Below are 14539 nucleotides of genomic sequence, written 5' to 3'. Positions count from 1 at the left end.
GGTCCGCGGGCCGCAAATGGCCCGCGGGCCAGTACTTTGAGACCACTGCTGTAGGGAGTTAGATACCATCTATTGGTAATTTTTTGGGCGTTATCCCAATGTTCGATGCATGAAGATGCATTTTTAATTGTCTGGAATGATTTTTTCCATTGATCCCAGGAAAAGGATACGTCTAAGTTTTTTTCCCATTTTATCATATGAGCGTTTTTTTCAACTGGCTGGGATGAAAGTATGTTATAGAAGTATGAAATACCTTTTTTAACGTAATCCCTTTGTTGGGATAAATAATCCCAGATTAACGATGGTTTCTCTATTGTATTTTCCGGGTTAAAATCCCTCAGACGCTTACACCTTCCCAGCTTGCACAAAGTGACATTTTTATAATTCAGGGGGAGGTTAACGTAAAGATAATATCCCTGTTTGATCCAATCATCTACTGACATACGGATTTTGCAGTAGTTAATAATTTCTGTAGGGAGGTATAATTTAGATTTATTTCCTAAATGTCTAGATTTAGAAAGTATGTGTTTCCATGCAAATAGTGTGGCCTTAATACTTAATAGATTGGGATTGACTACTTTTGGGAGTACAATATTAGCTAATGCTAGGGTGTATAAATCGGAGGCCTTGGTAGAATCTTGTTCTATGTTCAACCATAGTTTATCTTTCTGGGGGGAGAACCAATATTTCATTTGATCTAGTATTGCTGCATAATAGTAATTCCTGATGTCAGGTAAGTTCATACCACCATGAGCTGTAATGGAGGTAAGAATAGAAAAGGCTACCCTTGTTTTTTTTTTATTCCAAATAAACTGTCTCAGTTTAATGTTTAGTTGCTTGAAGAATTTAGCCAGAATTGGGATAGGAAGGCATCTAAAGTAATATATGATCTTTGGTAATGTTTGCATTTTGAATGCAGCTATTTTCCCGACCCATGATAATTGAATTTTCTGCATTTTCGATAGGTCACCACTAATTTGTTCTATGAGGGGGGGGGAAGTTAACATCATAAATTTTGGCTGGCAGTGGTGCAAGTTGAATTCCTAAGTACCCTACCGAGATGTTATTCCATATGAATCCAAACTTTGATTTAAGGCTGACTGTTAATGGAGTAGGGATATTTATGGGTGAGGAGCAAGATATTTCTTATGACATCAGAATATTATTTACAGTTTCGGTACTATTTTTCTGTTGTATTATCTGAAGTTTTCGGAGAACACTGATGACTCATAAGAAGTGCATCTGACAGCAGAAAATAATGGATTTATGCAACTGGTGAAGAATCAGGTATGAAGGGGACAATACTCCAAACATGAGAACAACAGTGGAGATTATGGATGGATGTTGACTGTAGTTATAAAGGAAGAACCACCATGGAGAATAATGCCACGGACACACAACCGTTTTTAGGGTTTTAAAAAATGAAGTTTTTAATGGTCTAGAAAAAAATACGTTTTTTTCAACCCGATCGTTAAAACGACCTTGCCTACACACGATCGTAAAAAAAAATGCTCTAGCAAAGCGTGGTGACGTACAACATGTATGATGGCACTATAAAGGGGAAGTTCCATTCGGATGGCGCCACCCTTGGGGCTGCTTTTGCTGATTTTGTGTTAGTAAAAGACGATTCGCGCTTTTCAGTCTGTTACAGTGTGATGAATGTGCTTACTCCATTACGAACGCTAGTTTTACCAGAACGAGGGCTCCCGTCTCATAACTTGCTTCTGAGCATGTGCAAAACGTCGTTAAAGCCCACACACGACCATTTTTTACAACGTTAAAAACGACAACGTTAAAAACTTGAAAAATTAGAGCATGTTCTAAATTTTTAATGGCCATTTTTTACATCATGAAAAATGCTCTAGAGCCCACTCACGATCGTTTTTAATGACATTAAAAAAAAACGTCATTTTTTACAACCTGAAAAATGGTCGTGTGTACATGGCATAAGAAATCCCCAATTTTCGTTGCCAACTTCCCAATATTTGTATATAGAAAACCAAAAAAGGAAAAGTACCCCCCGGGTATTACGGAACTTTAAGGGTGAACTCTTGTACACAGGGTATCGTAAAACATGAAATTTATTAATTTTTAAAGATTAAAAGATGTAGTGGTCTAGCACATCACCATACATAATATATTGTACAACATATAAATAAGGTACCATGCTCAGAAAGAGCTACATAAACTTAAAAAACATTTCTCCTAGCCATCTTTTAATCTTTAAACATTAATACATTTCATGTTTTACAATGTTGACTGTAAGACTGCAATAGTCTGTAGAAGAAATTTAACTGAACTAAATTTACATTCAAGTTAACTAAGCTAGTAATCCGTGCTGGACATTGCTTGGCACAAATATGACCTTCCTAGCACTGAGGTTATAGAAGGCAGTGGCACGAGTTAAGAGTTTTAAATCCTCTTCAGTCAGTAAAATATTGCCAAAAAATAAAAATCAGGTTGTTTTCTTTTGAAGTTGTGTTGGTATATGTGAGCTGCTGTTGAATTTAAAGGGACACTATGGGTAAAATCAGAAACCCAATACACTATATTGCCAAAAGTATTGGGAAACCTACATTTACACACACATGATCTTTAATGGCACCCAGGGATGGACTGGCCATAGGGACTACAGGGAGTTTCCCGGTGGGCCGATGGCTCAGTGGGCCGTTTTTTAAAAACAGAGATGCTGCTTGGAGGACTTTTTTGTAACACCCTGGCAGCGCCCCAGTGTGAAAGCACTCAGGCTTTCACACTGGGACTGCAGCGGAAGCGTTTTTCAGTCGCTTTACAGGCGCTATTTTTAGCCCAAAAGCGCCTAAAAAACGCCTCAGTGTAAAAAGGGGTCCTACACTCACCCCCTCTCTTTTACACTCACTCTCTTTTTCTTACACTCACCCCCTCTCTCTCTCACCCTCTCATGATATACAATAATGGATGTAGGGGCCTTTTGGTGGGCGTTATTTTGGGGGGGGGGGGTGGGGACAGCATTTTATTGAATTAAAGTGGGCCAGTCTGGATGAAGTCCAGGGCCAAATTTTTGTCCCAGTCCAGCCCTGATGGCATCCCAGTCTTAGTACCCTTCAGTATTGAGTTGGCCCACCCTTTGTAGCAATAACAGCTTCAACTCTTCTGGGAAGGCTGTCCACAAGGTATAGGAGTGTGTCTATGGGAATGTTTGACCATTCTTCCAGAAGTGCAGAAGTGCATTTGTGAGGTCAGGCAATGATGTTGGATGGGAAGGCTTGGCTCACAGCCTCCATTCTAATTGATCCCCAAGGTATTCTATTGGTTTGAAGTCAGGACTCTGTATAGGCCAGTCAAGTTCCTCCACCCCAAACTCGCTCATCCACGTCTTTAGGGACCTTGCTTTGTGCACTGGTCCAAATCATTTGGTGGAGAGGGAATTATGGTGTGGGTTGTTTTTCAGGGGTTGGGCTTGGCCCCTTAGTTCCAGTAAAGGGAACTCCTAATGCATCAGCATACCAAGACATTTTGGACAATTTCATGCTTTCAACTTTTTGGGAACAATTGGCGGATGGCTCCTTCCTGTTCCAACATGACTGCGCACCAGTGCACAAAGCAAGGTTCATAAAGACATGGATGAGCGAGTTTGGGGTGAAGGAACTTGACTGGCCTGTCCGATAGAACACCTTTGAATTAGAGCAGAGACTGACCTGACCTCACAAATGCGCTTCTGAAAGAATGGTCAAACATTCCCATAGACACACTCCTAAACCTTGTGGACAGCCCAGAAGAGTTGAAGCTGTTATAGCTGCAAAGGGTGGGCCAACTCTAATATTGAACCCTACAGACTAAGACTGGGATGTCATTAAAGTTCATGTGCGTGTAAAGGCAGGTGTCCCAATACTATAAGACTGGGATGCCATTAAAGCGGAGTTCCACCCAAAAGTGGAACTTCCGCTTAATCCACTCCTCGCCCCCTTACTTGCCACGTTTGGCATGTAATTTTCTTGGGGGGGGAGTGGGGTCTTCAGGAGGAGTGGGACTTCCTGTCCCACTTCCTCCTTCTGCCCAGGGACCACTAAGGCGATACGTCATATCGCCTTTTAGCGGCCCCTCCCTGTAGGCGATCACCTGGGGCACGTGACAGGTCCCAGGCGATCGCCTGTCCAATCAGGGAGCGCTGCGCCATTCGCGCATGCGCAGTGAGTGCCCAGCCATGAAGCTGTCACAGCTGGGTGCCCACAGTTGCAGTGGAGGCACCGGCAGTGACGGGGGGGACCAGAACGAAGCTCCCAGCGGCACGTTGCTGGATTGTGGAACAGGTAAGTGTATGTTTATGAAAAGCCAGCAGCTACACTTTTTGTAGCTGCTGACTTTCAATAAACATAAAAAAAAAAGCTGGAACTCCACTTTAAAGTTCATGTGCGTCTTCCCTATAATTTTGGCAATATAATGTATATAAATAATACAGTCTGTCGACAGTATTAACACTGTGGTCTATGTAACTTAAAGTGGGTGTAAACTCCCATGTATGATGTTTACCTATAAGTAAGCCTATAATAAGGCATACCTATAGGTACAGTAAATATATCCTAAGTGTGCGCCGTTTAGGAGAGATTTACTTTAGATGCAGCCGGTGACATCATCAGTGCATGCACTCTGAAGAAACAACATACCGTGCCGTAAACAGCGACTCCCACACACATGGACAGGAGGGACGTCATCGCCGCCTGGGAACATTCATATCGCCAAAGACTGCAAACCCAAGAAGACCGGGTGAAGTTGGAAGCGCTTTCAGCGGTGACTGGAGGGCTTTGTTTTCATGTAAGTCTGCCATAATGCGCTAGTATGCAATGCAAACTGCCTGGTGCCTATTTTTTTATGTGGTTTACTACTTTTATTTATTACCTGGTGATCCAGCCAGTAAGTCTTTTGTTTTTCAGCTTCCATTATCTCTTTCGCTGCCACCATCATAGAAACTACTTTGGTAGCAGCAGCGAGTTTCACACACACACCTAGCGGCTGCAGCTGCCGGAAGTGTGTGTATATCTGACAAGCCGACTGCCAGGTGGGCTATGCAGCTTCCACATAATCCAGTAACATCAGCGGACCCGGGACCAGCATGGCGGGGGCTGCCAGATTGAGGGTAGGCAGCCCAGTGAACGTCCATTTGCTGTCCCCCCCCCCCTTTCCTCTCACCTGAATCAATGTGTTAAATGTCACTTCTGGATCCCAGTGTCATTTTCTCCAGCTAGTATGGCAGGGGAACAAGCTGATGGAACACAATCTGCTTTCCATCAGCCTGATTGAAGGGCAGATGAGGCATCAAGGGTATTTTAAAGAGAACCTGTCACCAAAAATGCATCACATAGGTGACTTCCACCCAAGCACTTATAATTACCCACCAAAAAACTTTGAGCCCTCCCCCACCTCCACATACACACACATACGAACCTAAAAGCACGCATCAGGGGAGCCTACACACAAAAACATTGATTGTGGTACACATGTTATCACTGCACATGTAGGAGTGGGATCAGCAATTGTAGGCCTATTATTTATGTTTAACTCTAAACTGATGACCTGTAGGGGCTTTTAAAGCAAGGCCTATGGAAAAGATAGGATACCAAAGTGTGTTGCCTTTTCACCAGCTCATGCAATTTTAAGGTTTGACATGTTGGGTATCTACTTACTCGATGCAACCTCATCTTTTATATTACAAAGATACATAGTAGGTGAGGTTGAAAAAACACACAAGTCCATCAAGTCCAACCTATGTGTGTGATTATTTGTCAGTATTACATTGTATTTCCCTGTATGTTGTGGTCGTTCAGGTGCTTATCTAATAGTTTCTTGAAACCATCGATGCTCCCCACTGAAACCACCGCCTGTGGAAGGGAATTCCACATCCTTGCCGCTCTTACAGTAAATAACCCTCTAAGGCCCCGTACACACGAGAGGATCCATCCGCTGGAATTGATCCGTGGACCGGCTCCAGCGGATAGATCCCCTGGTGTGTACAATCCAGCGGATCTGTCTCCGCGGATTTTTATCCCCTGGGATGGATTTCAAGCGGATAAAAATTTGAAGACATGCTTTCAAATCTATCCGCTTGAATCCATCCCAACGGATTGATCCGCTGGTCTGTACAGACTCACCGGATCAATCCGTCTGAATGGATCCCCTGCATGCGTCGTAATGATTCGACGCATGCGTGGAATTCCTTTTATGACAGCGTCGAGCACGTCGCCACGTCATCATCGCGGCGACGTCGCGACACGTCATCGCGAGGGGATTTCGGCGCGGATTTCGATCCTATGGTGAGTACACTCCATCGGATCCAAATCCATGGAAATCCTCGAGAGGATTTATCCGCGGAAACGGTCCGTTGGACCGTATCCGCGGATAAATCCTCTCGTGTGTACTAGGCCTTAGTAGTTTAAGGTTAAACCTCCTGTCTTCTAATTTTAATGAGTGGCCATGAGTGTATCTTAATAAACTCCCTTTCCGTGAAAAAGTCTTATCCCTATTGTGGGGTCACCAGTACAGTAAATTTTATCACAAAAATATAGTTTATTGTGTTTGTTTGCCTTAAAATTACTTTCAGATGATTTTTTACTGACAGTTTTCTAAACTGTTGTGCTAATACCATGTGACATAAAAAAAATTGGAATTACCACTATTTTATTCTCTAGAGTGTTTGCTTTCAGAAATCTTCAGGCCCAAAATGAAATTTACACAGCTCTGTATGGCAGGGCATAAAACCTTATTTTGTTCTGCTGTACTTAAAGTGGAGGTTCACCCGGAAATGAAAATTTTTAAGATTAGATTCATGCTTGTTTTGTCAAGGGGAATCGGGTCGTTTTTTTTAAATCAAAGCCGTACTTACTGTTTTAGAGATACATCTTCTCCGCCGCTTCCGGGTATGGGCTGCAGGACTGGGCGTTCCTTCTTGATTGACAGGCTTCCGACAGGCTTCCAACGGTCGCATCCATCGCGTCACGATTTTCCGAAAGTAGCCGAACGTCGGTGCGCAGGCGCCGTATAGAGCCGCACCGACGTTCGGCTTCTTTCGGCTACTCGTGACGCGATAGATGCGACCGTCGGAAGCCTGTCAATCAAGAAGGAACATAAATAAATGGTGATTCTGCGCAACATATCACACTAATGGAATAGTGATATCACATAAGCAAGATAAATGTAAGAGCTGACAAATAATCAGCATATATTATTAAATGCAAAGAGAATAGTGAGTCCAAATATAAATATATATATATACTCAAATAGTGAATAGTGAGTCCAAAATTCATAAGGCGAATGTGCAAAAATATATAAAGAATATTGTGCAAAAAAACTGGAATGGAAGTTCAATCCCAATAGTAAACACAAATCAGCTGTCAGGGCAGATATTCTGAATGCACTGGATGAAGGTGAGCACCAGCTCTATGGTGTGAGTGCACGGCCGTGCGATAGAAGATAAACCAGATCCCTGGCTGAGCTCCCGGGACTCTTACCTCTCAGCCCTCCTAAATGGGCATTGATGTACAGGTCACTCGCAGCCTTCTATGGGTGGTCCCTGATGTTTCCTCTCTTGATCTGATGGATCCTTCCTTAATTGGGACAGATGCTCCTCAAAACCAGATGGATGATGTGGGTTATAAGAGAGAGAGAGAGGGGACTCCCATAGTGAGGTAACGTTTGGTGCAGGTAAAATATGTTTATTGAGGAAAAACCTGCACTTACATTAAAAGAAAAATAAAAGTGCAACGAGGAAACAAACAAGCGGCGTTTGAATCGCCAGCTTACGTCACTCCGGGTGTACGTCCTCCAATTCCTACGCGTTACGACACCACGTGTCTTCGTCAGTTTCCCCAGACGAAGACACGTGTCGTAACGCGTAGGAATTGGAGGATCTGTCCCAATTAAGGAAGGATCCATCAGATCAAGAGAGGAAACATCAGGGACCACCCATAGAAGGCTGCGAGTGACCTGTACATCAATGCCCATTTAGGAGGGCTGAGAGGTAAGAGTCCCGGGAGCTCAGCCAGGGATCTGGTTTATCTTCTATCGCACGGCCGTGCACTCACACCATAGAGCTGGTGCTCACCTTCATCCAGTGCATTCAGAATATCTGCCCTGACAGCTGATTTGTGTTTACTATTGGGATTGAACTTCCATTCCAGTTTTTTTGCACAATATTCTTTATATATTTTTGCACATTCGCCTTATGAATTTTGGACTCACTATTCACTATTTGAGTATATATATATATTTATATTTGGACTCACTATTCTCTTTGCATTTAATAATATATGCTGATTTTTGTCAGCTCTTACATTTATCTTGCTTATGTGATATCACTATTCCATTAGTGTGATATGTTGCGCAGAATCACCATTTATTTATATTCCTGTTTTATGTCATGTAAACATAATTAGGTTTTGCTGCACTATATATTTTTGGTGGATTCACTCATTTAGGATCCATTTTAGCGCAAAAGCACTTGTCACTTTAATCAAGAAGGAACGCCCAGTCCCGCAGCCCATACCCGGAAGCGGCGGAGAAGATGTATCTCTAAAACAGTAAGTACGGCTTTGATTTTAAAAAAACGACCCGATTCCCCTAGACAAAATGAGCATCAATCTAATCTTAAAACATTTTTTTGCGGGTGAACTACCGCTTTAAGGAACACTTACAGGTCTTGTCCCTCTCCCAGCCTGTGAATGGATGGTAAAAAGAGAAAGAGCAGATTAACCAGTTTCCACCCATGCTATAGCCAAATGATGGATTCAGCGCTGGTTTACATTGCCGAGAGAGCATACGTGGATGTCCTCCTGTGATCTTGCTGCCCGTGTGCCCCCTGCCCCTTAGGACACAGCTGATCAAAGATTGGGGTAAAGAGCCAATCATAGCAGCCCTTTACCATGTGATACACTGTGTCCAATGACAGCTGATCACAATGGAAACATAAGCCAGTTATTGGCATTCCTTTCCTCACCCTGACAGCAGGAGGAGAGGAGAGTTGATAACTGACTTTTGTGAAAGGGATATCTACACTAACAATCAGGGCACTGATTATCAGTGTCCTCATTATCAGTGCAGTCCCAACAGTGCTCACCAGTGCTGCCAAACAGTGCTGGCATTCAGTGCCCATCATTGCCTCCCCATCAGTGTCACCTATCAATTCTGCCTACCAGTGCCCATCAGTGCTGCCTATCAGCGCCACCTATCAGTGATCATTAAAGCCACCTATCAGTGCAGCCTCATCAGTGCCCACCAGTGCCACCTCATCGATGCCCATCAGTACAATGAAGGAGAAAAATTACCTACTTGCAAAATTTTATAACAAACCATGAAAAAAACGTTTTCTTTTTTTAGGTTTAGCAAAAAAAAAAAAAAAAACACCCAGTGGTGATTAAATGCCACCAAAAGAAAGTTCTATTTGTATGAAAAAATTATAACATTTTTACATTGGTACAGAGTTCCTGCAATTGCCATTCAAAGTTTAACAGCACTGAACACTGAATATTGGCCTGGGCAGGAAGGGGGTGAAAGTGCCCAGTAGGCAAATGGTTCATGAACTTATCTCTTTCACTTTCACTGTGCCTTTTTATCCTTTTATTTTATTTTTATTTATTTTAATTTAATTAATTTGTGTGTGTGATTTTATCAGAATGTCCCTTGTTAACACATGAGGACTGCAGCACAGCTGATTGGCTCAATATGTTGCTCCCCCCGTCCCTTTGCCAATCAGAGCTCTGCTGTAAGGTGGATTAGAAGAATCTGAAAAATAGGTCAAATTCAAGTACTCACACAATGGGCATTTAAAAAATATATATATTTTAATGTAATATACTCAATTAGTACGTATAGTAGTCTTGTATATTCAACAGGAGTTTGGTTTTAATAAGTGTTAGAAATTATTTTGGATCCACCTAAATGGAATACAGTGTAACCTTGGTTTACAAGTAACGCGGTTAAGGAGAGTTTTGAAAGACAATCAACTTTTTTTTTAAAATCCTGACTCGGTTTGCGAGTGTTGTCTTGCAAAACTAGCAGAATTCAAGCTAATGGGGTGTGCAGTACCGCATTTGGCCAGAGGTGCGGGGGCGCCGGTGACACTCAGAATGGTTTGGAGCCATTCAGAGCCTCTTGGAAATACTCGAAATCACTCGAAAATACTCAGTTCCCGAGTGTTTATGAGGGTTTCCGAGATCAGCCGAGCTGTCCCGAGTATTTGCGAGGCTCTCTGGGGCCCCCCCACCTCTGGCCACATGGGGTATTGCATGCCATAGAAGTCAATGCGGAACAAATTATCTTTGTTTCTATTGACTTCTATGGGGAAACTTGCTTTGATATGCGAGTGCTTTGGATTACAAGCATTCTCTTGGAACGTATTATGCTCGTAATCCGAGGTTCCACTGTATTTGTTTACCTGTTCCTGTGACAGTTCTATTAACAAGTACTGAAGTTAAAATGCTAAGAGGAAAAGTATAAAAAAGGAAAAACCTGTGTCTTCCCAATTAACCATGATGCCCACCTTTGTAAATGTGTGCATCTAAGGAATCCAATGTTCATAATCAAATATTTAAATATTTATTATCATATCAGAAGGAGAGGCTAAAAAAAATCTTTAGTTTTCCCCAAAATGTATATACCGTGACAGTCAGATTTTCTCCCCTTAGGCTGGGTAGTCGAGTGTTGGTCTATCTCTGCATTTAGAATACAGAACAGATAATAAAAGTGTAAATTTCCAGCTTGCCCTTTCATTTTTTATTCAGTGCTGGTACCCAGTTCAACCAGTTGCCAAGTCTTTTGTTTAAACTGAACATCACCTGTAGTCCAAATATAATTGTAGCTTAAGTGCATATTAAAAGTAGAAGTGTGTTGGAATGTTAATTGGTCAAATCTCTAATGATGTAAACAAACAATTGATGCCGCAAGTGAACAGAGGAACACGTCCAATCATCCAAGCCAACCATAACAGTGTTTTTAGACACAGAGATTTGGGCATTTATTGTGAACACTAAGGCCCCATACTCACGACCAAACATGTCTGCTGAAACTGGTCCGCGGGCCAGTTTCAGCAGACATGTTCGGTCGTGTGTAGGCGCGAGCGGGCCGAATTCCAGCAAACATTTGCCCGCCGGGCCTTTTCCCAGCAGACAAATATTCCTGGACGTGTTTTAAAACCGTCCGCTGGAATCCTGCCCGCTCGGACATGTACGGTCGTCAGTACAGACGGACCGCTTTCACCATACATGTTTGTTCGTGTGTACCCGGCCTTACAAGCCACCCAATCCAAATCTTGGGATTTTGGTCATGTAACCCTTTAGGAAATGTAATATAAATAATATAAAAGATTGTGGTAAAACAGTGCTGATCCAATTGATAAAATATCTATACAGTATATATATCTAATGCTCAGGAAAATCATTCAAAACATATGTTCTATACCCAATTAAAAATACACACACATTTGATGTATATACAAAACATCAAAGTGCAACGTGCTTGTGAATCAACAACATGTAAATTCAAACAAATAGTATTATTTGTGAAAAAATAAGTTCATAGATATATTACAAAAAATGTAAGATGCATAATCATAATCAAAAAAAATGTGAAACATCAATAAAAAAGAAAAACTTTATATGAGAACAGTTCTTCAAACAGTGCCGTACAGTGAAGACTTGTATACTGATAAAAACTGTGACAGTTACACCCAAAACAAGTGTGTGATCCTCCACCAGCCATACCAAACTGACTCACCAGATCCAATAGCTGTTCAAATTATAAAGCAGCAGTTGCGCCTTTTTGCAATCAATACTCAAATCAGAGGTATTCATTTAGCAAGTACACCAGGTCATCTCCAATGAATCATACCGTGATATATATATATATATATATATATATATATATATATATATATATATATATATATATATATATACCGTATACATATACACACACACACACACACACAGGAGGGAAGAAAAATACTCCAATAGTGTTATACCGCTTGTAAAACACTTTTATTTAAAACATTTTGAAAATTTGCACTCACATTTTGCAAATGTCAAACCTAACACTAGGGATTTCAAGCATAAAAATGTATCCCAATCATCTCTAGCCGCTGTGATCTATCTGCGAGCACAATCATGGACAGCGTGTTGGCGTTAGCGATCTGACGCCTACGCGTTTCGTCATACGACGTCACTCGGGGTGTCGTATGACGAAAAATCTGTAACCTAAACCATTCATATGCCCATCTTTAGAAGTTTGAAATAGGGACATGGAAAATTGATGAAAGAAGCACTCATAAACTTTAAGGATTTCTTTGCATAGACAGCAGACTTTATCATCCTCTGAAAAGCTATTTGCGGTGGATAGCTTTTCAGACAACTGTTGATAGCTGTGGTCTTGCCTGTTTTTTTTTTCCTGATTCCCAAGGGGAATCTTTTCTATCCCAATGGGGATTTTACATGGAACTACCATGCTGCAACTGCATTAGCCACTTTGGCACACAGTTGGGTCACGGTCCCATTGACTTCAATGGAAAAGTCTGACAGGCGGTGCCACCTGTCAGACTCAACATGCCAAGTTTAAATTGCCATGAATGAAAGCATTGTGGCTGTGGCAATATCAACTCAAACCTCCAGCTACCAAAAACACAGGTCAACCATCTGATTTTACCGCTCTAGCACCAGTGTGAACTAAGCCTTATGCCCCGTACACACCATCACTTTATGTGATGAAAAAAAACGACATTTTCTGTGAAGTAAAAAATGACGTTTTTGAAACTTCAATTTTCAAAGACGAAGTTGCCTACACACCATCGTTTTTCTCACAATGTTCTAGCAAAGCGAGGTTACGTTCTCACCACTTTTTCCATTGAAGCTCGCTTCGTAAGTAGCTTCTGGGCATGCGCGGGTGAAAAAACGTCGTTTTAAACAACGTTTTTTACTACACACGGTCAATTTCTGTGAAGTAAAAGTTGACGTTTTGAAAAACGACACATAAAATTGAAGCATGCTTCAATTTTTTTGGGTCATTTTTTAGAAGACATAAACCGACGTTTTCCCCCACACACGGTCAATTAAAGTGACGTTTTTAAAAACGTCATTTTTTTCATCACATAAAGTGATGGTGTGTACGGGGCATTACATTTGAATTGGTCGTTGTAGACTGTTGTAATGGGGAAGGGGGGCATTTTAGGAAATATTTTAGATGAAACCCCAAAAAAAAGATGCAAACCACTTCTTACATTGACTTTCTAAACTGCATGCTTATTCCAGCCCAGTGACTCAGGAACTATTGAAACCAAAGACCACCAGCATTTTTAGAAGGAAGTCAGAAATGGAAGCTCCCATATTTCTCTTAGTACAGGTAGACAGCATATTCTACAGCAGTATCTCAACAGTATCAACAGGTATTTTATTCTGGTCTATAGCATGTATAACGACATAACATTTTATACAGGACTAATTATATAAAAAAAAATTATAGTTAAATGTTACAGGTCTTGCCTGCTCGATCATGTGAAATCTGAAATTCATTAGCAAAAAGCCGCAATGTATAACTGGCCCGGGTCCAGTACTGCATTGCTGCTTCATTCATGTTTCATTACAGCTAGGTATATGTAATCCCATTACAAATTACAGACTAGGACCAAAAAGCTTTCAACTTTTCTGCAGTGCCCAATGTCAAAATCTAATTAGTCATCAATCAGCAAGGACCATTATCATTAAGCTCTCAGTCAAGGCATTCTTCCGGCTCTCATCATATATTGTATTTATCTGTTATACTCACATACTGGTGTCCCGATCTCTCCGCTGCCTCCTCTGTTATGAATATATGGTCATTAATTCTTGGTATAGTCAGACTGGTTTGACAAGCCAAGCCTCTTAATGTAAAGGGGTGGATTCTTGTAGGATGCATGTATCAGAATTCTAAACGGTAGTAAAACTCTCATTTGATAAGCATGTTTTTGAAAACCTGTTTATTTAGCATTGGGTATGAGATTTCAACAGGAGGAATGTTATAAATACACCTAAGATCAGAAAAATCTGTAAATCACACTACCTGCTCAAACTCCCTGAAAACTTCTACAATGGTGTTATTACAGTTAAGCCCTGTACACACGATCGGTTTGTCTGATGAAAACGGACCGTTTTCATTGTACAAACCTATTGTGTGTGGGCCCCATCGGTTTGTTTTTCATTGGTGAAAAAAATAGAACGTGTTTTAAAATTTTCCTATGGATAAAAAAACGATAGAAAAAAACGATCGTCTGCGTGGAAGTCCATCGGTCAAAAATCCACGCATGCTCAGAATCAAGTCGAGGCATGCTCGGAAGCATTGAACTTAAAGTGGTAGTATAACCTACAAGTAAGCCTATAATAAGGATTACCTGTAGGTATAACGAATATCTCCTAAACCTGTAAGGTTTAGGAGATATTCCCCCCGCAATGTGCCGCTGACTGCAGCGGCGCATACGCAGCGGAGATCCTCGGCTAAAGGCCTGGCAGCCAACGGACCTTGCCGGGGAGAAGTCTCCCACGCGCATACG

At 41.5% G+C, this 14539-nt stretch overlaps 1 protein-coding gene across 1 annotated transcript in view; it reads right to left on the bottom strand.

Moving 5' to 3' along the window:
* LOC120941248 (carbonic anhydrase 1-like) overlaps positions 1–13839 on the bottom strand; it is a 45351-nt gene extending 31512 nt beyond the window's left edge. Inside the window, 1 exon segment of the mRNA XM_040354561.1 lies at positions 13780–13839. The gene's annotated coding sequence lies outside the window, so the exon portion shown is untranslated.
* Between the last annotated feature and the right edge of the window lie 700 nt (positions 13840–14539).

Source organism: Rana temporaria, chromosome 5, assembly GCF_905171775.1.
Source record: "Rana temporaria chromosome 5, aRanTem1.1, whole genome shotgun sequence".
NCBI classification, from domain to species: domain Eukaryota; kingdom Metazoa; phylum Chordata; class Amphibia; order Anura; family Ranidae; genus Rana; species Rana temporaria.
Note: the sequence above shows the minus strand (reverse complement) of the source record. Positions and strands in the feature narration are given on the sequence as shown.